Consider the following 24,901-nt stretch of genomic DNA (forward strand, 5'->3'; position numbering starts at 1 on the left):
AAATGGAATTAAATGCAAGCAAAACTAAAGAGTATATTGTTTAGGCATACACATACATGATATAAAATTCTTTTTAAAGGGGCTAGGCATAGACCCATGATGACAGTGTGTTATAAACAAAAGATTGCGTTTTCGTGTACTTGGAAAGCTTCTGATTTGGGCCATACCCTGCCCCAGGATGGGTGGACAGCTTTACAGAGTATTTCTTCCTAGGTTTTTAGTGCTAATCCAGCCCTTAGATTCTTTATTTGATTAATCCACAACTAAGAGAGCTCCTTGAAAGATGAGCACGTTTATTTTTGTCTCTATCCCTGATGCCTCAGACAGTATATGGTACAAAATAAGCAGGCAGTCTGTATTTAACCAATGAATGGATGCTGGCTATTATGTTCATTAGTTATATCATTTATTACTTAGTAACTCAAGTCTCTCTCAGAGTCTATAATCATTGTAACATATTTTCCATGAAGTAACATGAAGAGCCTGTTATAAATGTGGTCTGCTCTTTCAATCTGAAAATTAGAAAAAATTTCCACTGTGCTATTAAAATTATGTAGAATTTAATAAATTCTTTAGTTATTTTTAGATCAAGGAAACATAGTTTAGAACATGAACTACTGTGAAAATTAATAGCCACATAGCTAGTCCAACTTGAGGAAAATTAATTCATTGCATTTCCAAATCCTTTTACTCTCCTCTCTTTTCCATTTTCCAGTCCTCTCGCTTTAAAAATACATTTTTATTGTTAGTACATTTGTAATATAAATCCTGGCTGTGTGTCAAAAATTGTGAGGACAGGGTGCAATTCTGTAGCCTCAGGAAAACATTATTTAGAGTATATTGGTTTTGGATATTTCACATTAAAATTCAATGTTATCAAAGGAATAAGATGAATTCATTGGTATGAACAAGATCATAAGATTATGAGGTTTCCTTTTTACTGAAAATTCTTGACTTCTGATCAAATTGGATATGTTTCAGTAATTTTCTGTTGTATGACTTTGTATCAAATTTCTCTTGCACATTTAATTAAAACTTTGGTGATCTGCTTTAAAATTCAACTTCCATTCTGTAATCAGAAAGATGGTAATTATTGGAAAGCCTATCAAGGATACACTTAGTTAGACCTGAAGGCCACAATTTTCTTTAATCATCATTTATTAATACTCTAAATCCAAATGCTATCAAGTAAGCATATGCATGCATATAAATCAACATCTTCATCAAAACTGTCATAATTTTGCAAGGCACAATATTACATTGAGGGTATGCTATATGCAAATGTGTTTGTCATTTTTTTTCAACCCTAGACTTTCTCCTTTGTATTCAGAGTCTTTCAAAACTCTTTCCACTTGTTCCTTGACCCAGTGCCGCAGGGTCCAACTAATCATACTTTTCCATTCGTATTAATGTTTTATAGGTGGTGGTGGGAGCTCTCAAAATTTTGCACACTTCCAGCTAACAAATTTTAGCTGATTTTTTTTTCTCTTGTAATCCAAAGGCAAAATTAATGCAGTTTCAGGAATTCTAGCAAGTCATCCTAGAAAGTAATTTTCTGGTTTAAGAAATCGTTAGTAGTTAAGATAATTAAGACAATTCTGTATGGTTATATGACAAGGAAAGAGAAAGATAATAATGCTTCCTTTGTGTCTTTAGAGGAGCAACTTTCAAAATGAATTTGTCTCCAACTAAGTGTAAGTTCTGGTGTGATGTAGAAAACACTGTGGTAACAGAGCTCAGCTCTCATGGTAAATAACGGTGGCCCTTTAGTGGGAGGCAAAGTGCAGGAAGTGCTAAAATACAGGCCAGTCCGTATTCCCCACTGAATTAACCTAGAAGGGCAAAGGAAGAGTCAGGGTTAAATATATTAATGCTGGTGCTTTCAAACCGAAAAAGGAAGAGCAATTGTGAAAAGGCCATCATTTGAATCATTTAACAGAAGAAGAAGGAAGCATTTGGTAATACTCTGGGGAGTTACACTTCATGTGCGGAAGGACTAGGGGAAGAAAGTGGGCCAGTGGGCATTTTTCATTTTTATGTTCTTTAATACTACAGTTCATTTCTAGCTTCTTTTGGAAATAAAAATGGTTTATTTCAGCACCTGCAGAGCTTTATTCCTAGAGTTGAACTTCATGCTACTCAATGTTTTCAGACAGTACCTGTCTGGGACATAACACATTTAAGAGAAATAGCAGAATGATTATAGTTTTGTGGCTCCATGAAGTCAGAAGGTCAATCAAAATTTCTTTTCCATTGGGTTATTTTGTGTCTGTGATAAGCAAGTCACAGCATTGTCTCTAATTTGAATTTCAAGATATGCTTTTGCAGAATTGTAATTATGACCTTAAATTTATTTTAAATAGAAATATCATTAGAAGTGCATGAAATGGAGTACGTTTGTAATTGAATGGAGTGGAAACAAAGGTAATATTATTCTCTTTCCCTTTCCTCATCATCAGGCAATATTTTAACAATGTGAAACTTTTTTTTAAAGGTCTACCACTTACTCCCTGTCTGCTATAAATAGACTCTATTTATTATTTTTAACCTCACATTTAGAAAGCACTTTGCAATATTCTGGACACATGCTTCATGAGCCTTGACATGGTGGTCCTAATTTAATAGATGAGATCACTGAATCATATGCCAAACCTACATATTGTCAAAGATAAAGAGATGCTTAGGCATTTGAAGTTAAAATGGAAAGGAACAAAAGGAAAAAGAAAACAAATAAAGAATGGGAATGCAATATGTATATACACACAAAGGACACAGAAAGAAATAATTCTGTCTATGAAAGAACGGGAAAATGGTGTAATAGGGGTGAATATAAGTCTAGGAATGGGAATTCTCTGCACTGGGGGATGTGATGTTATATATGCACGTGTGTAAAATGGTATATGTTACTGTTCAGTGTAAATATTGCTATTCCTTTCTATTCTACTACAATACAGTAAGCAAAGAAAATGCCAAGTGTATATGTTTGACTCATCAGCTCACTATCTAATGCAAAGAAATTAGAAAAAAAAATCCATGGTCAGTTCAATTTTCAATCAAGTTTTTAAATCAATTTTTAATCAAGTTCTAAAATTCTTTGATATTCTCAAAACTATCATATGTAATTTTATATTTTATTTTTCATGTTATTTCTTTTTAAATATTTCTTATAAATAAAATATTGTTTATATATATTTATTATTTTCTCAAATTTTTTACTGAGATATAATGACATATAACATTATATTAGTTTCAGATGTTCACCAACGTCTGATTCAATAATGATTCAATGAATGTATATGTTGCAAAATGATCACCATATTGAGTCTAGTTAACATCCATCAACACACATGGTTATAATTTTTTTTCTTGTGATGAGAACTTTTAAGAGCTACTTTCTTAGTAACTTTCAAATCTACAATACAGTATTAGTAATGATAGTTACCATGCTGTACATTACATCTCAAAGACTTATTCATCTTATAACTGGAGTTTTCTACCTTTTGACCACCTTCATCCATTTCTGCCATCCTTGACCCCCAGCTTCTGGCAACCATCAATCTGTTCTATCTCTGAACGTTTTTTTTTAACATTCCACGTATAAGTGAGATAATATTATCTTTCTCTGTCTGACTAATTTCATTTAGCATAATTCCCTCAAGATCCATCCATGTTGTTGCAAATGGCAAGATGGCCTTCCTTTTTGTGGCTGAATAATATTCCATTGTGTGTGTGTGTATACAGATATCATATTTTCTTTATTCACTCATCCAATGATGGACACTTACATTTTTTCCATGTCTGGGCCATTGTAAGTAATGCTGTAATGAACATGAGGGTGCGGATATCTCTTCAATATAGTGTTTTCGTGTTCTTTGGATAAATGCCCAGAAGTGGAACTGCTGGATCCTATGGTCATTCTATCTGTAATTTTTTGAAGAATCTCCATGCTGTTTTCCATATTGGATGCACCAGTTTATGTTCCCACCAACAGTGTACAAGTGTTCCCTTTCTTCACATCCTTGCCAGCATTTGTTCTCTCTTGTCTTTTTGATAATAGCCATTTTATCAGGTGTGAGGTGATATCTCACTGTAGTTTTGATTTGTATGTCCCTGATGATTGGTGATGTTGAGCATCATTTCATGTGCCTGTTGGCCGTTTATATATTTTCTTTGGAAAAATGCCTATTCATATCCTGTGCCCATTTTTGAATCAGATTGTTTTTACTATTAAGTTCTATGAATTCTCTATGTATTTTGGAAATTAACCCCTTGTTAGATATGTGATTTGCAAATATTTTCTCCCATTCTGTGAGTTGCCTTTTCATTTAGTTGATGGTTTTCTTTGCTGTGCAGGAGCTTTTTGGTTTGATGTAGTCCCACTTGTTTATGTTTTTGTCGCCTCTGCTTTGGGCGTCAAATCTAAAAGGTCATTGCTAAGACCAATGTCAAGGAGCTTAACACATATGTTTTCTCCTAGGAGTTTTATGGTTTCAGTTTACAGTCAAGTCTTTAATCCATTTTGAGTTAATTTTTATGTATGGGGTAAGACACTAATCCATTTTCATTCTTTTGCTTGTGACTGTCCAGTTTACCCAACACCATTTATTGGAGAGATTGTCTTTTCCCCAATGTATATTCTTGGTCCTTTTGTCATAAAATGTTATTTATTTTATATTTATGTCATTTTACCCTCATTTTAAACTTTCTCATTGATTTCTAGCTTCTTATCTTAAAACTATTTTTAAATGTTTAACTTTTAGGATATTTAAATCCTCAAAGTGAAGAGCTGGCATAATAAAAAAAATAATAATGAGAAATTGAAAAATGCTTACTACATACTATAACCTATTCTAAGCATAACATATTTAATCTGAAATCAATACTTTGAAGTAGATGGTCTAATAATCTTTGGTTTCAGATGAGAACATTGACATTGAGAGGTTCAGTAATTTGTCCAGGTCACACAGGTTATAAGTGGCAGAAATTGAACTCGAACCCAGAACCTTTTTGCACCTGCTGTTTTCATGCTCCCTAATACGTATTCTATGTTTTTCTAGATAGTTCTAAAAAAATTATCCCAAGAAGCTCTGGAGGCCAATATGTTAACTGTCCCCAGAATAATAATTACTCAATGTACAATTATCATGCTTGTGTTATTGGACTAGAACTAAATCGTTGCATCTCATATCATCCTGTCCCTATATGAAGGGACTTATGTCTTAAGATTCTGACATACCTAGTAGGTTTTGAGCTAAAAAGCAAAAACAGAAACAAATGAGGGAGAGTCTATTCAGGCAATGCCATTTCCCTGATCTTGGTGAGAAATGAGAGATGGTGGACATCCTAAGAGTCAGGGACAAAAACTCAGTAGAAGGGTTAGGGTCACCAGCTCTGATATCATAAATACACAAATCTACCTTCAAAAGAATCAATTGTCATTTTCCTCCTGTACTAAAATTCTTGTCAGCATTATATGAATATTCTGATGCTATGTGGAACCCCTCAATATTCTCCACTCATTATGAAATCAGGAGAAGCTAACTGTTGTGAAAGTTGTTCCAAAAATACTGTTTGTTCATTTTTTGAATAAGAGATTGGCAGTGGTCTCTGATATGTTTCTCTCTATTTTAACTGGAACCCACTTCAGTTCAGCCTGGGGCACAATTAAACTCGGGCCCACAGAATTTGGTAGGCATAACTATTCACCATTAATATTTCTGAATCTCATTTCTAAACACATTGGGATTGAACATTTTAATATTCCAGTTGTTTGCAAGCGAATTTCTTTAGGCAATAAAATATAAGTGGCTTTTAGAGATGTTGTTTTATATAATGCAAATATCCTTAAGATGTAGATAATATTATTACCTCCATTTCATGTATTAAAAAAAAACCCTGAAGTTTAAAATGTGCCTTCAAATCACACAGCTACTGAGTTGAAAAGCCCATTTAAACCTGTGTCTGCCTGAATTTAAAGATCAAGATGTTGGCAATACTTCCACATGTGGTTATTTAGTGTCTCCAGATACACATTTGAGTCGCTTTGGAACGTAAATGAGGAACTCTCTATGATGGGAACTGCTCTCTCACTTTGAGTGATAGCAATAGTAATCTGCCTTAGTTGGTTTTGTTTAATTTCTGCATCCAGATTCTCTACCACTGTACTCTACCCAATTTGGATAATGTCTGCCCAGAGTCTAGCCATGACTCATATTGAAGCAGTAGAAAGAAAACTTAGTTCGTTTTACCCAAAAGCAGTTATGACATACTTGATATTAACCTCCATAGTCAGATGGATTTTTTACATTTTTTAAAGTAATTCTGAATTCGCCTTTTCTACTTTTAGTTTATCTTGACCTCATTTTCCTATTTATTTTTTATTGGCACCTGAGCTAACAACTGTTGCTAATCTTTTTTTCTTATTCTTCTCCCCAAAGCCCCCCCAATACATAGTTGTTTATTCTAATTGTGAGTGCCTCTGGTAGTGGTATGTGGGACGCTGCTTCAGCATGTCCTGACGAGTGGTACCACGTCCGAGCCCAGGATCCAAACCAGCAAAACCTGGGGCCACCGAAGCGGAGCACGCCAACCTAACCACTCGGCCACAGGGCCGGCCCATCATTTTCCTATTTATCCACTGACTTATTGAATCATATGTATTCTAGTAAATAACCATAAGCACTATTTTGATCATAGTATGGTGAAAGTAGATGTATTCATGAACAGTGCTGTTACTTGTTACTATTGATGCTTATATCAGGTCCATTACTAAATATACATAAATACATATATGAGCCTATATTTTGTTCTTTTAAATTAAGCATAATTCACATTTATTATCTATCTATAAGTGTTTATGAATATGATGCTCTTATAAGTTAAATTTCAAATAACAGTCCACTTTCTAAATAACACACTTATTAAATGACTTCAAAAACAACATCCACTTATAAAATAACCCACATTTAAAATGACTTTTTAAATAACTCCTTTTGAAGTACAAGGAACCAGGTATATAAACAACTCTTTAACCTCTGAGTGTACAGGCTTTGGGGATTGCAGATGGAAAATGTGGACTACATTTCTGGTAGCCACAGATGTTTGATGTCCAGGATGCATGATTAAAAAAGACTGTTCTTAAAATTATTCAACCCCTCCTAACATTTCATTATTGTTTCTTTTTGTGGTTATTTTATTTTTTAAATTAAAAAATCTTATCAAAATTACTAAAAATTACTTTGATTACAAATATTTTTTTCTAGATTTGAAACAGGAGACAATTAACTTAGTATTTTCTTTTTTTTTAATTTTTATTTTTTTCGGATGTGCATCATATTTCAAATTCTGGATACATTACATCATGTTCACCACCCTAACACTAATTATAGTGCATCCCCTCACATGTGCCCCTAATCACCCCTTTTGCCCTCCCCCTTCCCCAATGGTAACCACCAGTCCAATCTCCAATGCTATGTGTTCTTTTTTTTTGTCGTTTTTATCTTCTACTTATGAGTGAGATCATATGGTATTTGACTTTCTCCCTCTGACTTATTTCACTCAGCATAATACCCTCAAGGTCCATCCATGTTGTCACAAATGGCCGGATTTTGTCATTTCTCGTGGCTGAGTAGTATTCCATCGTGTATAAATACCACATCTTCTATATCCATTCGTCCCTTGATGGGCACCTAGGTTGCTTCCAAGTCTTGGCTATTGTGTATAATGCCGCAATGAACATAGGGGTGCATGTATCTTTATGCCTTTGTGTTTTCAAGTTCTTTGGATAAATACCCAGCAGTGGAATAGCTGGATCATATGGTAGATCTATCCTTAATTTTCTGAGGATACTCCATAATGCTTTCCATAGTGGCTGCACCAGTTTGCACTGCCACCAGCAGTGAACAGATTCAACGCAATCCCTATCAAAGTTCCAACAACATTTTTTACAGAAATAGAACAAAGAATCCTAAAATTTATTTGGAATAATTTAGTATTTTCTAAGTGAAAAATAGAAATCAAGACTTTCATTGAAAATGACATCTGTGCTAACCTCTGACACTACCTTTTACAAAATCCTAATAAATGCACATTAAAATACAGGGAAATCTGCCAGAATTTGGGAAGAAATACCACTAACAATAAGGCCAGCAGACCTGGACTTAGAATTTGAACCAAATCAACCAAACAAATTTTCTACTATCGCTACTTACCCTAGATCAGGTTTGAAGAACATCAATAGATATTTTCAGACTATCTTAAATGTTTACCTGAATCTCCTTGCTCTTGTGTTCCTGATAAGATAGGTTCAAAAGTGTAATTTCATATTAGATGAAAGTTAAAAGTTCTTCCTAAAAATTATGCTGTTCAAGGGAGTTTATGTGTCCATAGTTGCTACTGGTTCTAACTGTTACAATTTACCCAGCATTGAGATGTTTTCCAGAATGTGGACCATTCAGTGTTAAAACTAGGACATTCCCAGGAAAACCAGAGTTTGGTCACCCTAATAGTGAACTTAACTTTCATCTCTAAATATGAGAGGGGGCTTCAAAGATTTAAGTGAACGTTGAACAAGATACATGTAATCTACGTATCTGTTAATTCAATTGATAAATACAGTTTGGAGCTTTCCCACTTCAGAAAAAAATAGATACCGAAAAGAAGAAAAAGAAACAAAAAGACAGTACACAACTTATGATAAAATATTATAGAATAGGAAAATGGTAACATCATGCTGACATATAGGAGTTCTGAAGAAATAGGCAAAAAGGAAACATGCTAGAAAATTTTTGAGGGGCATGCAAAGAAAATATAGGGATCTGTATTCATATGAAGCATGACTAAAAGTCAGAAGAGGCAACAATCCCATCAGAATAAGACAAAATAACTTGAAGAGACAATTAGGTAGATGCAAAGACTACAAATTGAGATTAAAAGGAAGTAAAAGTAAGGGATATTTCAAAAAGAGTGAAATATCTCTAACAAAATTGAAAATTAAAGCAACATTGGTAGCAGAAAAGAGTAGCATCTACAAAATGGGAAATTAAATCAGTAATGTAAAGGGAAAACAAGATTTCTCAAAATGTAGAATAAAAAAAAACTGCAAAAGATGAAGGAGAATATGATAGAAAAATGGCTGAAATCCAGTCCAAGAATTGTTGTCATTGTAGAGTAAGGAATAAGATACAGGAACTGGAATGATAGTTCAAGCAACGCTATGTTTATAGAAACTTTTCTGAGTTAAAATGCACCTTGGTATATAAAACGATGCATTCATTTGGTTCAAAGAAAAAATTCACACCTGTAAGCATCGCGGAAAATTATTGAATTGCAATTTTTTATTATGAAAATGTTCAAATATACAGATAGGTTCAATAACAGTAAAATGAAACCTATATACATCTTATCTAGATTCCACAACTTCATCATGTTGCCTTAATTAGTTTTTACACGTACAAAGATGTGTGTGTGTGTGTGTGTGCGTGCACATATTCTGCACAAGAATCCAGGTGGAAAAATATTTTATTACAAAGGAGCAAAAAATCAGTTGGCTTCAAAATTATCTTTTGTGAACCAAATTGCCAGAAGACAAGGGAAAAATGTCTGCAGTGTTGTGAGAGGGAAAGGGTAAGATCCAATTATTTTATGCACAACTGAGTGCACTTTAATGGATGCAGAGAATGCAAAGACATTCTTATGTAATTGATATGTTGAAAACCACATTATCTGTGTGCCCTTCGAAAACAAATAATAGAACAAAACTTGTTTAAAAATTTATGTTAGCTAATTTGAGAGATGAGTAATATTAACAGTTAAAGAATAAGACTTAGATGGGAAAATGGACTGAGATAAGCATGAGAATCAAACATATGTATGGTTAACTTTGATGTAAATCTGCCAAAACCGTTCTTTAAGGAGAATGCAGGTCCAAAAATAATGATTATACTTTGGAGGTAAGGGTTTATATAGTATTAAAGCCTATTAGCAAAAAGATTGAATAAACAGTTCGAGAGAGTTCAAATATGCTGTAGTATGTTATGTTATATATGAGAATAAGAAAATGCAAGTTTATTAATTTTCACATAATAAAAAATAGAACTTAAGGAATGCATAGAAAATAACCAAAAGCAAAAAACATTGAAAAGCGACAGAAAATACAAAATAATCAAGTGTAAATCTCTAGGATAATGAGTCTCTCCGTTAAAGAAGGAGATTACCAGATAATTATATCAAAATTGATAACTACCTTATACGTTCAAAATTATCTGTTGGAGGGGGCTGGCCCCGTGGCCGAGGGGTTAAGTTCCTGAGCTCCGCTGTAGGCGGCCCAGTGTTTCGTTGGTTCAAATCCTGGGCACGGACACGGCACTACTCATCAGACCACGCTAAGGCAGCATCCCACATGCCACAACTAGAATGACTCACAACAAAGAATATATAATTATGTACCAGGGGTCTTTGGGGAGAAAAAGGGAAAAAATAAAATCTTAAAAAAAATAAAATTATCTGTTGGAAAATATAACGAAAAAAAGAGATTCCATTCATAAAAGAAATGAACTCAGAACATCAATAAGGAAAGACTCCAGGTTATAATATGCAGGTCTAATAAGTACCTGCAATCTTCCAGAAATGTAGTAGGTAGTAGGAATAGAGTTATAAAAGAGCTTATAATTTAATTAGAAAAGAGAGATTGAAGAAAACCTCTAGTGTGATGAGTGGTAGAGAAGGGAAAACACAGAGCATTTAAATGAGCATATAGCCTTGAACAATGAGAAGGAAAGAGTTGGATAGTTGGCAAACGTCTACTAGTCAGAGTGGATCAAACAAGAAAAAGCACAGAAGCAAGAAATGGAAAAGTGATTTATTTTTTATTTTTATTTTTTTCAAGATTGGCACCTGGGCTAACAACTGTTGCCAATCTTTTTTTTTTTTCTGCTTTATCTCCCCAAACCCCCCCTGTACATAGTTGTATATCTTAGTTGCAGGTCCTTCTAGTTGTGGGATGTGGGACGCCGCCTCAACGTGGCCTGACGAGTGGTGCCATGTCCGCGCCCGGGATCCGAACCCTGGGCCGCCGCAGCGGAGCGCTCGAACTTAACCACTTGGCCATGGGAGCCGTCCCCGAAAAGTGATTTAAAATCCAGAAAAACTACCAATATGGCTAGTGAGTGTTCTAACACTTTGTCATCAGGAAATATTTTATGAAATGTAGCATAAGTATGGCCTTCCAACTTCAAGTAAGTATTTTTCTATTTTCAAAATAATAAATATTAAAAATAGATCTTAGCAGTATCTTTTTGAATACTATGTCTCCCCAGCCAAGGGAAACAAAAGAAAAAAATAAACAAATAGAATGATGTCAAACTGGAAAGCTTCTGCACAGCAAAGGAAACCATCAACAAAATGAAGACAACCTAACAATTGGAAGAATATATTTGCAAATTGTATAACCACTAAGGGGTTAATATTCAATTACAAAAAAGCAAACAACCCAATTAAAAAATGGGCAAAGGCTCTGAACAGATATTTTTTCCAAAGAAGACATATAGATAGCCAACAGGCATATGAAAAGATGCTAAACATCACTGAGCATCATGGAAATGCAAACCAAAACTACAATGAGATATTGCCTCACGCCCTTGAGAATAGCTATAATTAACAAGACAAGAAATAATGTGTTGGAGAGGATGTGGAGAAAAGGTAACCCTCATACACTGCTGATGGGAATGTAAACTGATACAGTCACTATGGAAAATAGTGTGGAGATTCTTCAAAAAATTATGGGGTATTTATTCACAAAGAACATGACAACATCAATTCTAAAAGATACTTGCACCACCATGTTCATTGCAGCATTATTCACATTAGCCAAGACTTGGAAACAACCCAAGTACTCATCAATGCATGAATGGATAAAGAAGATGAGGTATCTACATACACAATAGAATATTACTCAGCTGTAAAAAGATGAAATCTTCCCCTTATAACAACATGGATGGACTTTGAGGGCACTGTGCTAAGTGAAATAAATCAGACAGACAAAGCGAAATACCATATGATTTTACTAATAAGTGGAAGATAAAAACAACAAAAACAACCAAACGCATAGATATAGAGATTAGATTGGTGGTTACCAGAGGGGAAGGATTCAGGGAGGAGGGTAAAAGGAGTAAAAATGCACAAGTGTATGGCAATGGATGATTAGTTTTTGGGTGGTGAACAAGATGTAGTCTACATAGAAATTGAAATATAATTTTAAAAATGTTTTAATATAATTTTCTTTTTTGGTACTCCTTTATGAATAATACTACTTAGGTCTTTATTTAAGGTAACCATATTCAGTTTTATTGTGTGTAACTTGAGCAGTGGATTAAATTTCCATATTATATTTTTCATCTTTACTGAGTCTTTACTGAGAAAGACTTAAATCTTATATCATGAAGTGACACTGAATTTGGAAAGGAAGTATGAATAAACGAATAATATGTCAATAAAATATTTGAATAGCAATTGCGTAAAGAAACTCTATGAGCTGTAAGAAAGAAAATCTGCTTGCCCATCAAATATAGAATTATTTTAGCATAATTTGCAGTGTTAGATGGTTAACAACAATGGGTAATTAGTGATTTCAGAATTCTAGAGAGAATAATTTTAGCACCAGAAAGCTATATTCACACAAAATAACATTTAATTCATAAAATTAAAAATTAAGAAGAAGTTTTTGAAGGCCCTGATTTAATAAATTTTTATTTCATGACGAAAAGATTGTAGAAATAAGAATAGGTGATACCAACTAAACTGATGGACTAAGGACCTAAATGTAAAAAATCCATCAAACTACTAGGAAAATATAGGTTGAAGGTAGGAAAGTGTTTTCTAAGCATTGAGTAAAATCCAGAGAACTCAAAAACACACTGCCAAATTTGACATTATAAAAATATAAATTATTTCTATGTAAAAAGATAGTATAAACTATGTATTGAGAAGATAAACTATGATACAAAATATTTGTAAGACAAACTATTAAAATCCTTAGTATGTAAAGAATGTTTCAAATCCATAAAAGAAAAATAAATATTCCAATAAAGTACTCTATAGAAATATGTCTTTACTGTGCTCTTCTTATATTGATTTTAAAATCTGTCTTATTATTTTCTTATAAACAATCATGCACTGCATAAAGACATTTTGGTCAATGGTGGACCACATATATGATAGTGGTCCCGTAAGATTAATACCATATAGCCTAGGTGTGTAGTATGTCACACCATTTAGATTTGTGTAAGTACACTCTATGATGTTCACACAATGACAACATCACCTAATGATGCATTTCTCAGAATGTATCCCTGTCATTACGTGACAGATGGCTGTATTTGATTTTTGTTTTCTCCTAATATACCTGTTTAAAAGCTCCTTTAGTTGGTATTCTAATTTACAAATCAGAATACCTTTCTACAGTGCCTCTCCTTGCAATGCTCCAGTGAGACAACCTCACTGACAGGGGTGAGGGAAAAGGGCTGACTTAAGTCACTTTGGAAATTAGTGTATTCTGTGAGACTTAAAGGCAAATAGAACTGTTTATATGCACTAAACACTAGTTGATAAAATTGTTTTCCATGAAGTATTGGTTAATGACTCTGAAACCACTACACATGTACACTGGAACTGAATAACCCAGTCAATGGATATTGGATGGTAGGAGCCTGTTGGAATGGGAATTTTCAGATAAGAAAGGCAAGAAAGCTAGAATGATCCATGTGGTAATGGATCACAGTTAATGATGTCAGTGTGTACTCAGATTTAGCCTAGTATAGATATAGATTCTTACATATAGAAATATTTATGGATATGTATATGTATACAGATTAGTAAACACACATATATCTCTTTGTTATGTCAGCTTAGAGGGCCGAGAAGCAATGACACACAGTAGCAAAGATTACTCTTAGCACCTAGAATTTTGTTTGTAATTCCATTCTCTGATAAAAGAAACTTAGGCTCTTTGGTGAAATGGTGAAACTCTAGGACTAGAAAGGACTAGAAAAGAAATATACAAGATGAGTTTAGAACATTCTGCAGTGCCAGAAAGTAAAGAAGTGACCACTTCTAATAAGATGGGAGAATGTCAAAGGGATATATCAGACAGTAGAATGAGCTGCTGTCACAATTAAGAGGAGCCGAAGGTGACATGACTACTAAATGTAATGTGGTATCCTGGATGGTCCTGAAACAGAATGAAGAAATTAGGGATAAACTTAGGAGAGCTGAATAAAGTATGGACTTTCGTTAGTAATAGCATATAATTAAATTATTGCTGTTCAATTTAAATATCTGAGTATTCCTTCCTTCTATGGCTTTTCATTTGACTGTCTGGAATGGCATATTAAATCTCATTTTTATCTTATTGAACCTTAGGACTTCTTCAATTTTATTTATAATTTTGCCAAGAGAGAAAAATCTGAATATATAGTTATGTAACTTGGGTACTGGCACTAAATTTACCACTTATTTTGATGAGGATTGCAATTAATGAAGTGAATTCAATTATATCATTTATTTCAATTACATTGGCCTGTTCAAGAAAGATACTCTATGTAATATACTACATGAATCAAAATCACAAAATATTTTATTTGAAATATAAATTCATATTCTTTGTAACCCCATCATAATATTGTCTAATTCACTTATAAATTATGAAAGTTTGTTCAAAAGATGCAGTTCTTATAATCAGAATTTAGAGACACAGTGAAACTTGTTTTTCAATTTGTTTGTTCTTGGCAGCTGTTTTCTGTTGTTCTTTTGTTTAATATACTTTTGACCTAAGTCAATAGACTTAGTTTAAAAAAATTAATGGGCCTTTCTAAAAATCCATCTTGAAACCAAAAGAAATCATGTTCTTTGGATCAATTTCTATTATTTCACATTTTATACCTATATTTTAAAAACCACAAATTAGAGGCGTATTTTCTTTTCATAAACATAACAGTTTGTGCAAATTCAGTGTTATTAGTAGGCAACGCTACCAGTGCATGAGTCCGTAGAATATGAGCATAACCCAAGTTTGCTTTAGAAACCACAGATCTGGCTTGGATTGAAAGTAACAGAATCAGCCTGGTGTGTTTCCTTAAGCTGATCCAACTTCATCGTCTGCAGGATTCAGAATTCCATTAGTGTTGTTAATCATGACCTAGAATTATCTCTAAACTCTTTAGTCAATTGATTGGACAAATTTTCACAGGGTAATTGTTTCAAATGATATTGTTTATTTTATTTATAAGGAAATTGTAACTGAGAGAGGCTGAATGATTTGCCAGAGGTCATTAGGAGAGAGAGAGAGAGAAAAAAAGAAAGAGGTGACAAGATGAAGGGAGGAAAGAGAGAAAGAGAGAGAGAGTGTTCAGAGGAGGAAAAGTGACAAATACTAGGTTTCCTGAATCCTCAGCTGGGGTTCTTTACATTTCACAACACTGCTAATTAATACATGAGAGATTTGTGGTTCATGGCTAAAAAATGCAACCAAATACCCAAGTGTGAATACTGAAAACATGGAGCAAATTTTTCATGATGTATTTCTATAAAACTAGATTGTAGGCTTTCCATACTGGTAAACTTTTAACATGTATGAAATGAAAACTAGTATGTGGTATAAAAATATAGTTTATTAATGAAATTAACTTTTTTCTTATTTACGGCAAAAATTAAAAGATTTCATGATAGAGAGGAAGAGTTCCACTCCTTATGAGTTGTATTGCCTAAACCTGTGTGGTGGCCATGAAAATATACAGCTAATATTTCTGGCTATGGGAAGCACAAATGACCGAAGGTCCCACCTGCTGCTCCTCTGGATCCCCTGTCATGGTCGTGCCAAGGCCGTACTCCTCCCAGATAGCTCCCAGCCAGTAACTGATCATGGCAAGGTACTAAGGCAGGCCCATTATGGTGAAATGTGTAACTCTTCCCTCAGGAGACAGCCTCACGATTTCCCACCATCCCAGCTGCAGTAATAGACTCTTTCAATGCAATCCTCCTTATTCATCTCTCTTCTTCCACTGGAGTGAGATCAACCTCAGGGTCTGAAGCTTTCCTGCATTTTCCTCTCCCTCCCCGATTAAGTCTATTTTATGTCTGACTCCATCTTGACATCTCTTTTTGAAGGCATGAACAAACACGTATTTGCTCTTGATAGCTCGGATCTTGAATTTCCGTATTTATAAAATATAGAAAAAATATTCATCTTGCTGATTGAGTAGGATTTCAGTTTGAATTCACAGAGAAGGCACTTTGAAAGCAATATTCAAATGCATTGCACATATTTTCATATAATCTAAGACAAATTACTTCCTGTGCAAAGAAAAACAAAAAACACTATCAATAAAACACAAAATGCCAGCAATTGTAGAGTATATCTCAACTCCAGAGGTATAAAAATGTGTGTTTTAGAACCAGTGAAAGTGATCATTATTGTTTCCATTATAGAAAAATGTTTTTCAGTATATATCATGTAGATCTCCTTCATTTTTCATAGATGTTTTTGTGAGAAAAAGCATTTTTTGTTTTGAAGAATATATATTAATAAAAATCCTGTTAGCTTAGTTCCAAAAATTTGCTTACCCATCAGTTTGCACATTAGAACATAACAGTTTAATTTTATATATTTTACACCTAGTTCAGTGAAAATGCCTTTGAGAAAAAAAATAATGCTCTGAAAGTATAATTGATCATTGGATTTTACGAAGTACTTTTAAAATTTCCAGAATAACTTATTCTAATTCATTAACTGTCTTCTACAAGAGTTCTAGGGGAAATGTGTTTTTATCATCTTTTTGTGGATGAGGAAATTGAAAAGTTAAGTAACTTCAGAAAGTCACACAGAAAAACAAGCAAGGCTGGGTACATGAGGTCCAAGGTTCTGACCCTTTGACAGGACTGCTTCAAGAATCTGCTTCTTATAAATGTCTTATATTCGCTTTGCAAAAACTCATGTTTTTAAGTCACTAGTTACAGAAAAATATGCTGAGACAACTTGAAAAATTTGACCAGTATCACGGAATTTTTTTTCTTTTCAGTTTTAAAGCTTTGAGAAAATTAAGAGTCTTAGTTCAGGAGAAGTTTTCTGAACTCTGAGTCTCTTGGCTTTTACACATTTGTAAAATGTCATACTAATTATTTAAACTGAGTGACTGTATTTTTGACAGGTGTGCTATGGCAACGCTTTTGGGAAAAATCTTCAGTAACATTAACAAGATGTGGGCAACCACTTCGACACCTAAAGCTTTGTAAACAGTGAAATTGCCCCCAGGAAGCTTCCACTCAGTTGGCATTTGGGATAATAAAGTGTGAGCTGGGAAATGTCACTGCAACAGCTTCAGTAGAAGCTAATTGCTCTTTTTATCAGCAGATTTTTATTTTCTTTAATTTTTTTCCCTTTCTGTCAATCATCTCAAATATTGCAATGAAGAAATTTTCATAAGCCTTTACAGAAAATCTTGTGTTCTTTTCATTCCTCTATCCTCTCTGCTTCAGCCTCTTTCTTCCTTTCACTTAATTTTCTGGAAATAATGATCTATTCTTTCCTACTTCATTTTCAGATACACATGGAAACAGTTCTTCAGCAAATGGATTCCATTGCTGAGATTGGGGAGCAGTCAAACAGGATATGGTCATCATTCCTTCAGACATTCTTTGGGAATCTCAAATCTCTTTATGGCATTTGCCTGCTTCCTCTCAATGCAATGCTATCAAAAGTTTGTTATTTAGTTTCTTAACAAAGAATATTTTCTTTTCTTTTTTTTTTTTTTGAAGATTGGCACCTGAGCTAACAACTGTTGCCAATCTCCTTTTTTTTTTCTTTCTGCTTTTTCTCCCCAAATCCCCCCAGTATATAGTTGTATATTTTAGTTGTGGGTCCTTCTATTTGCAGTACGTGGGGCGCCGCCTCAACAGGACCTGATGAGCCGTACCATGTCCGCTCCCAGGATCCAAACCAGAGAAACCCTGGGCCGCCATAGCGGAGCGCTCAAACTTAACCACCCAGTCACAGGGCTGGCCCCCAAATAATGTTTTCTAATCATTGGTTTAGTTCCCAAGTTTCCTGCCCTCAATATAACTATCCTTCTATTTAAAAAGAAAAACAAATACATTGAGTACTTGCTACGTTCACAATGTTGTGTGAGAAGTCTTTATCTCCAGGCTTTATCCCTGAGTTTTTGTACTCATATTTCTACCTGTTTGCTGGAAATTTGCAAATTGAATATGTCGTACATTCATTATTTCATCTCCAAATCTGTATTCTCCTATCTAACTTCTCAGTTGGTTGTGCCATTCTCCATACAGATGTGAGAAATTCGGAACTAAACTCTGACTCTTCCTTTACCCTAACCTTCCCATTAATAATCGTTTACCAAAGCACTTCAAATTTTGCTTAATATCATTAGATTAAAACTTCCTATTCTTTGTGTCTCAGCTTTTGCTCAGGGTTTTATTTTCTACCCAGACTAGTGTAACAGGTTTTAAACTTATCTGTCAAATCTCCATTCTGCTACCAGATTCACCTTTTTAAAAAACACAAACCTGGCCATGGTCCCGATTTCCTTTAGAAATTTTTCAGTGCCTCCCTTTTGACTATATGATTTTTTAATTTCTTTTTTATGATGTATGAAGAACTTGCTTAGCTCTCCTATCCTGCCTGTTGATGTGTGATTATCAGATCTTATGGTTTAGCAATATCCAAAAGTGGAGATTGTTTCAGAACTGTATGTCTTCATATACGTATGTACTATTTTCTATGACCCTACTATTTGATGCCACAGGCTATGACTCACCTGTCAAAATCTAATACAATTTTATGGTCCCAGTACCAAGCTGTAATATTTAACTAAGTTGACCTTTCAATCCTTCAACCCTTAACTATGTTGACCCTTCAAATTATTTCTCTCTGCTATACCCAAGACAGGAAATGTTAGCTACTACAAAAAACATATTAAAACTTCGGTGCCTTGACAAGATAAAATTTGTTTCCTAATCCCTCCAAGAACCTCCCCTTCAAGTAGACTCAAAGTTCTGGCTGCCTCTGTGCTGTGGCTCTGCAATCTCCACAAGGCCCTCTTGGTCATTACCAAAGAGAAACAGAGAAGGAGGGGAAAAACTGTCTTTTAAGTGATATACGGTCCACAAGCAGGCATAGTCATATGGCCTCAAATTAACTGCAAGAACTGTTGTAAATGTATGGAAGCACATGGAATATTGTCTGCCATCCTTGTTGACCTGCCTCAATAAGACCTAATCATTGGGCCAGCCAGTGGCACATGGGTTAAGTGTGCACGTTCTGCTTCGGCAGCCTGGGGTTCACCGGTTCGGATCCTGGGTGTGGACATGGCACCGCTTGTCAAGCCATGCTGTGGTAGGCGACCCACATATAAAGTAGAGGAAGATGGGCACAGGTGTTAGCTCAGGGCCAGTCGACCTTAGCAAAAAGAGGAGGATTGGCAGCAGATGTTAGCTCAGGGCTAATCTTCCTCAAAAAAAAAAAAAAAAAAAGGACAATCACAATCCTGTCAGTATTTCTTTACTTTTTATTTGCATGTGTTATATTGTATTGCAATTGTGTGCTTACATTTCTCTCTCTTTCTCCCACTTGAATATGTCTTCACAGCAGAGGAATTTCCTATTTATTGTTGTCTGTACAGAATCACATAATGGCAAACAATAGGTGATTACGTTTTCAGAATGAAGTAACATATGCTAATTTGATGTTTGGGTGTGGGCAGGACCAAATGCACTGAGACAAGCAAATATATTGAATGTGTAGGAAGCCGCTTGCAGCCTTTGAGGATAGTGGCTAGGAATGTAAATATTACATAACTTTTTAATTCTCATATATGAAATTTGAGGTGAAATTTTTGGTCTATGCCAGTGTGCCTTGTTGCCTGCTTATTTTTTAAAACCCTAGTAACATATGAAAATAACTTCTCAGAACAACTTCTGCCACCATTTGGTAGGAGTGCTGTAGTACAGCCCCAGCAGAGCACCCCAAAAGGAACAGATGTTAAGTCCCTGCTGATGAGGAGAATAACATCTCTTCTTCACCAACAGAGTTTCTCATATTTTTTATTGAATTTATGCGGTATTATGTGCATCTCTACTGCAATTTTAAACTTAGTCATTTGCCATGTGTGATATTGTCTTATATGTAAGAAAGACCTTTTTCATTAAAAGCTTACATGTCTGGAAATCACAAAAAAGATCTCCACCAAAGATCTTGACCTATTGACCTTTCTTGGGGCATGTGGAACTAGAGAAGGGTCAGCTTCATGACCTTCCCTCTATGATGTTGCCAGGTAACAGCTTTTTATCTCCTGACTATACCACATATGACAGTAAGGTTTTCTCTTTGAGGGGTGAAGCGCTTCATGCTTCAGCTTTTCCTAATGTCATTATAGAGATAAATCTCTGGTTACTGCTGCCAGCACACTGGAAATAAAATGGGGTTCTTGTATTATTAATTCTTTTTTGAGAAATTACTTTTGACATATACATTTTTAAGTTGCAAATCCTTTTTCATAAACACTTCCACCCTTCATTCTAGAGTGCCAGTGTTCATGTTCATGGATGGCAGAAACTCAGAAACTCATCAGAATCCTTTAGCAGTTGGATGAATAATCTGCTAGGGGTGTGCAATGCTGGGGAGACACTGTAGGTAGGAGATCAATAAGAGATTCCTGCTGTGGTTTGAAAGGAACCACATGGACTACAGTTAGGCTGATAGCAACATAAATATTTAATTGAAGTATTTAAACCCTTGACACACAAGATTTATCAAGAGAGAACTTGGGAGAAAATAATTATCCTAGTTCTTCAGGCAAAGACATAATGGAACCAATAGGAACCACTCCACACCTTAGGGTTTAAAAATTGTCATATGAAAACTGGCTCCAGAAACAACTAGCTAGATTAGCAGGAAGCTAATACTGCGTCGCTTTCCATCTTCACTGAATTGGCCAATATATAGAAGCCTTTGTATATCAACACCTTGAGAGGCTGAAGTGGAATCTCACAGTGTTCAATTGAGCCCTATATCCTTACTCATTGCTCTCACAGCATGCATACCATGTTAGAGTATCTGTGCTGGATTCAAAGTGCAAGTGCTTGACATCAACATCTTTGCCTCAGAATAGGCCTTCCTATTGAAAAACTAAATCCTGAATTAGACTTTTTTATTCTATCCCAGTGAGTTATGCAACCCTTGGGGAGGAGAGGATGGTCCTTCACATCCTTTCCTTTTCCTACCAGCAGATATCAGTTGGGGATCTGTAAACCCATTAAACAGATGAGCCTTTGATACTCTTCTTAGAATGTTCTTGATCATTCAAATTTCTTACCTCCAACTCAAAGCGTTTATGTTTGCCTAATGGTAGATATTGGTGCAGTGTTTGTCACCTAAAATGTTCTGTTAAATTTTTCATGGGCCGGCGAGTATCAGTTTAATTGACATTTATATAACTAAGTGAGAATTCTAGTCATCCTTCCAAAATAGACATCAACTAAAAGTGACTTGCTTTTTCAGTATAGAACAGGGATCCCTAAAAGGGACAGTGTCTGGACAGGGAATAGAAATCTTTCCAGTTATTTCAAGCCAAAAGAAAAAAAAAAAAGATTGATTTTAGAGAATTAGATCCTCCTTTATGTGGTCATGGAATGACTAGAGAAGCTAGAGTCAGGAGACTGCTATTGCAATAGTCAATTCATAACTGCAACCCAGGGCTCAGCAGCTCCTGTTGCTAACATCTAGGCCACTACAACTGTCTCTTGGCAGCAGGTTACCAGACACTGTAATGGTGGGTCCTCCGATGTAACTGTTACTAAATGCTCACATCTCTCAAGGACACTGCTGGAAATGGAACTACCTCATCTCTTTCTTCCAAAACTAAGCTGCATTTATCAATTGCTAGAAGCAAAGTCACATCCAGAACTAGTTCTAAGGAACTATGGGAAGATTTTAAGTTTCCTAGACTCTGTAGTTGCAAGAAAGTATAGGAAAGTAACTTTTTAAAAATGTTTTCAGCCAATACGGTAAAGGAGGGCACTATGCTGAGTTCCAACTTAGTGCATTTGGCACAGGCAGATAAACTATGCAGAAATGAAGAGGATCAGGTACAAGGGCAGTGAGAAGTGTAAAGGATGATTTTAAATTGAAGAAAGCACATCCTGTCTAAAGAGGGATTCAATTTTTTTCAAATAGTAAAAATTCATACATTCATATAAAAGCTCCCATTTTTATGTATATATTGAATAATACTTAAAAAATCAATCACCAGATCTGGCTCAAGGGCTTCTCTTTTGCTGCCTATGAATCAGACATATTTGCAAAGGATAATCAGCAACAGATAGGAAAAATACTTATCACTGATTTTTATTTTCATTATTAAGAAATTTCAGGGGCCGACCTGGTGGTGCAGCGGTTAAGTTCACACATTCCACTTCTGTGGTGGCCTGGTGTTCACTGGTTCAGATCCCAGGTTCAGACATGGCAGCACTTGGCAAGCCATGCTGTGGTAGGTGTCCCACATGTAAAGTAGAGGAAGATGGGCACGGATGTTAGCTCAGGGCCAGTCTTCCTCAGCAAAAAGAGTAGGATTGGCAGAAGTTAGCTCAGGGTTAATCTTTCTTTAAAAAAAATTTCATTTGAAGTACATTTATTGCTGATGAGTGTCTAAATGGAAATGCATACCTTTTCCTCCATCTTTCTCTGTTTAACAGTGTGTGTTATTTTCTATAAAATTGTTGTGATATTTTAGGGGCTTGCCTTGTCATTAAGTTTAATCAAAAGTTAATGAAACAGCAAAATGCTGGGGTGAGCTGACCCAGGACTCTCTCCCTTCCAATATAAAACCAAAGAAATGGAAAAACTGAATTTCAACCAATGACCCCTAATGCCAAGACCCTCAGAGACCTAGAGAGTAAGAAGACAGAGAATGGAGAGGCTGGAGCCACCCTCGGAGGAGCTGGAATGGGGTAGGAGAGAACTTTGCTCCCTCCCCTATAGACTGGGATTGCTGCCACAAGTGAGGGAAGGAGCGGGGAGGGGTTTGCACAACCAGGGGATCTTCCAGGACTCCCGCCACCAATGCAGTGGAAACCCACTGATAGGGGAAAGCTTCCATGTGCGGGGACCCTATCAGGCCAGGGCCCCAGGAGACCAGAGAACAGAGCTGATCCAAATCCAGATCTGTGCGTGAGAGAAACTGCCCCTCCCCCCCAACAACCACACTGGGTGCTGCCATCTTTCCTGAAGGTGGAGAGCTCAGAATGCACAGCTCTTGACCCCCATCTAGTGGCGACAGGCTGTAACTGCAACCGAATTCTACCATCATGTGCAAAAACCACTCCTCTACCATCCAGCAATTTATAAAAGCTCCAGACTAGAAGGAAAATAATAAAAACACAGAATTAAGTCCTGAGGACTTGGAAATAGGTAAACTAAGTGAAAATGAGTTCAGAGTAGCTATCATCATCAAAAAACTCAATGAGGTAGAGAGAAAGATAAAGAAAAAAGCCAACGAGTTCTGGAGTTACTTCACAAAACGGATTGAAATTATATAGAAGAATCAAACAGAATTACTAGAGATGAAAAACACAATGGACCAGATAAAACAGAGTATGGGTTCCCTGAATGCCCGTGACGACATCATAGAAGAGCAAATTAGCATAATCGAAGATAGACAGGCTGAATGGTCCCAGACAGAGGAAGAAAGAGAGCTAAGAATTAAAAAGAATGAGGAAAATCTCTGAGAGATAGCGGATTCAACGAGAAGAAAGAATTTAAGGATCATAGGAATTCTCGAGAATGTGGAAAAGGAAAATGGAGCGGAAAGTGTGCTTAATGAAATTATAGAAGAGAACTTCCCAAATCTAGGGATTGAGGGAGAAATGTGTGTAGAGGAAGATTTCAGATCACCTAGATTTGTCAATGTAAAAAGACCTACTGCAAGGCATATAATAGTAAAAATGGCAAAAACGAAAGACAAAGAAAGAATACTCAGGGTAGCAAGACAGAAGAAAATAACCTACAAAGGAACTCCTGTCAGTCTTTCAGTGGATTTCTCTACAGAAACCTTACAAGTTGGAGAGAATGGAGTGACATATTCAAAATTTTAAAAGATAAAAATCTTCAGCCAAGAATACTCTATCCAGCAAAAATCCTTCAGATATGAGGGAGAAATTAAATCTTTTCCAGACAAACAAAAGATAAGGGAATTTGTAACCAAAAGTCCTCCAATACAAGAAATCCTCAAGAAGGCTCTCATACCTGAAAAAAGAAAAAAGAGAGAAAGGGATCACAAACCACAGAGTAGGGAGACAGATAAATAGAACCAGAATAGGATAGCAAATATTCAACTATAGCATTAGGATAAAGGTAAGGAAACTACCAAAGCAAAGACGATCTTATCATTCTAACTACAAACTCATAACATGAGTTGGAGTGAGAAATGAAAATAATAATTTAGGAGGGGAAGAACAAAGGGACTAAATCAGTCTAGGCCAACTAATTAAGAGACCACCAGAGAATAGACTATATTATACACAAGATTCTAAACACAAACTTCAGGGTAGCTACTAAACTAAAAAACAGAACAGAGCCACAAAACATAAATAAGGAAAAATCTAAGAAACCAAGCATAAGAAATTGCAGTAGTCAATGGGTAGGCTAAAACACACAGGATGAGAAACAAAGGTAATGCAGGAAAACCAGATAATGAGTGACAGATTGACAGCATTAAGTCCACATGCATCAATAATCACTCTCAATGTAAACGGATTGAACTCTCCAATAAAAAGACACAGAGTGGCAAAATGGATTAAAGAACAAGATCCAACAATTTGTTGCCTCCAGGAAGCACAC

This window comes from Equus asinus, chromosome 1 (genome assembly GCF_041296235.1).
Source record: "Equus asinus isolate D_3611 breed Donkey chromosome 1, EquAss-T2T_v2, whole genome shotgun sequence".
NCBI classification, from domain to species: domain Eukaryota; kingdom Metazoa; phylum Chordata; class Mammalia; order Perissodactyla; family Equidae; genus Equus; species Equus asinus.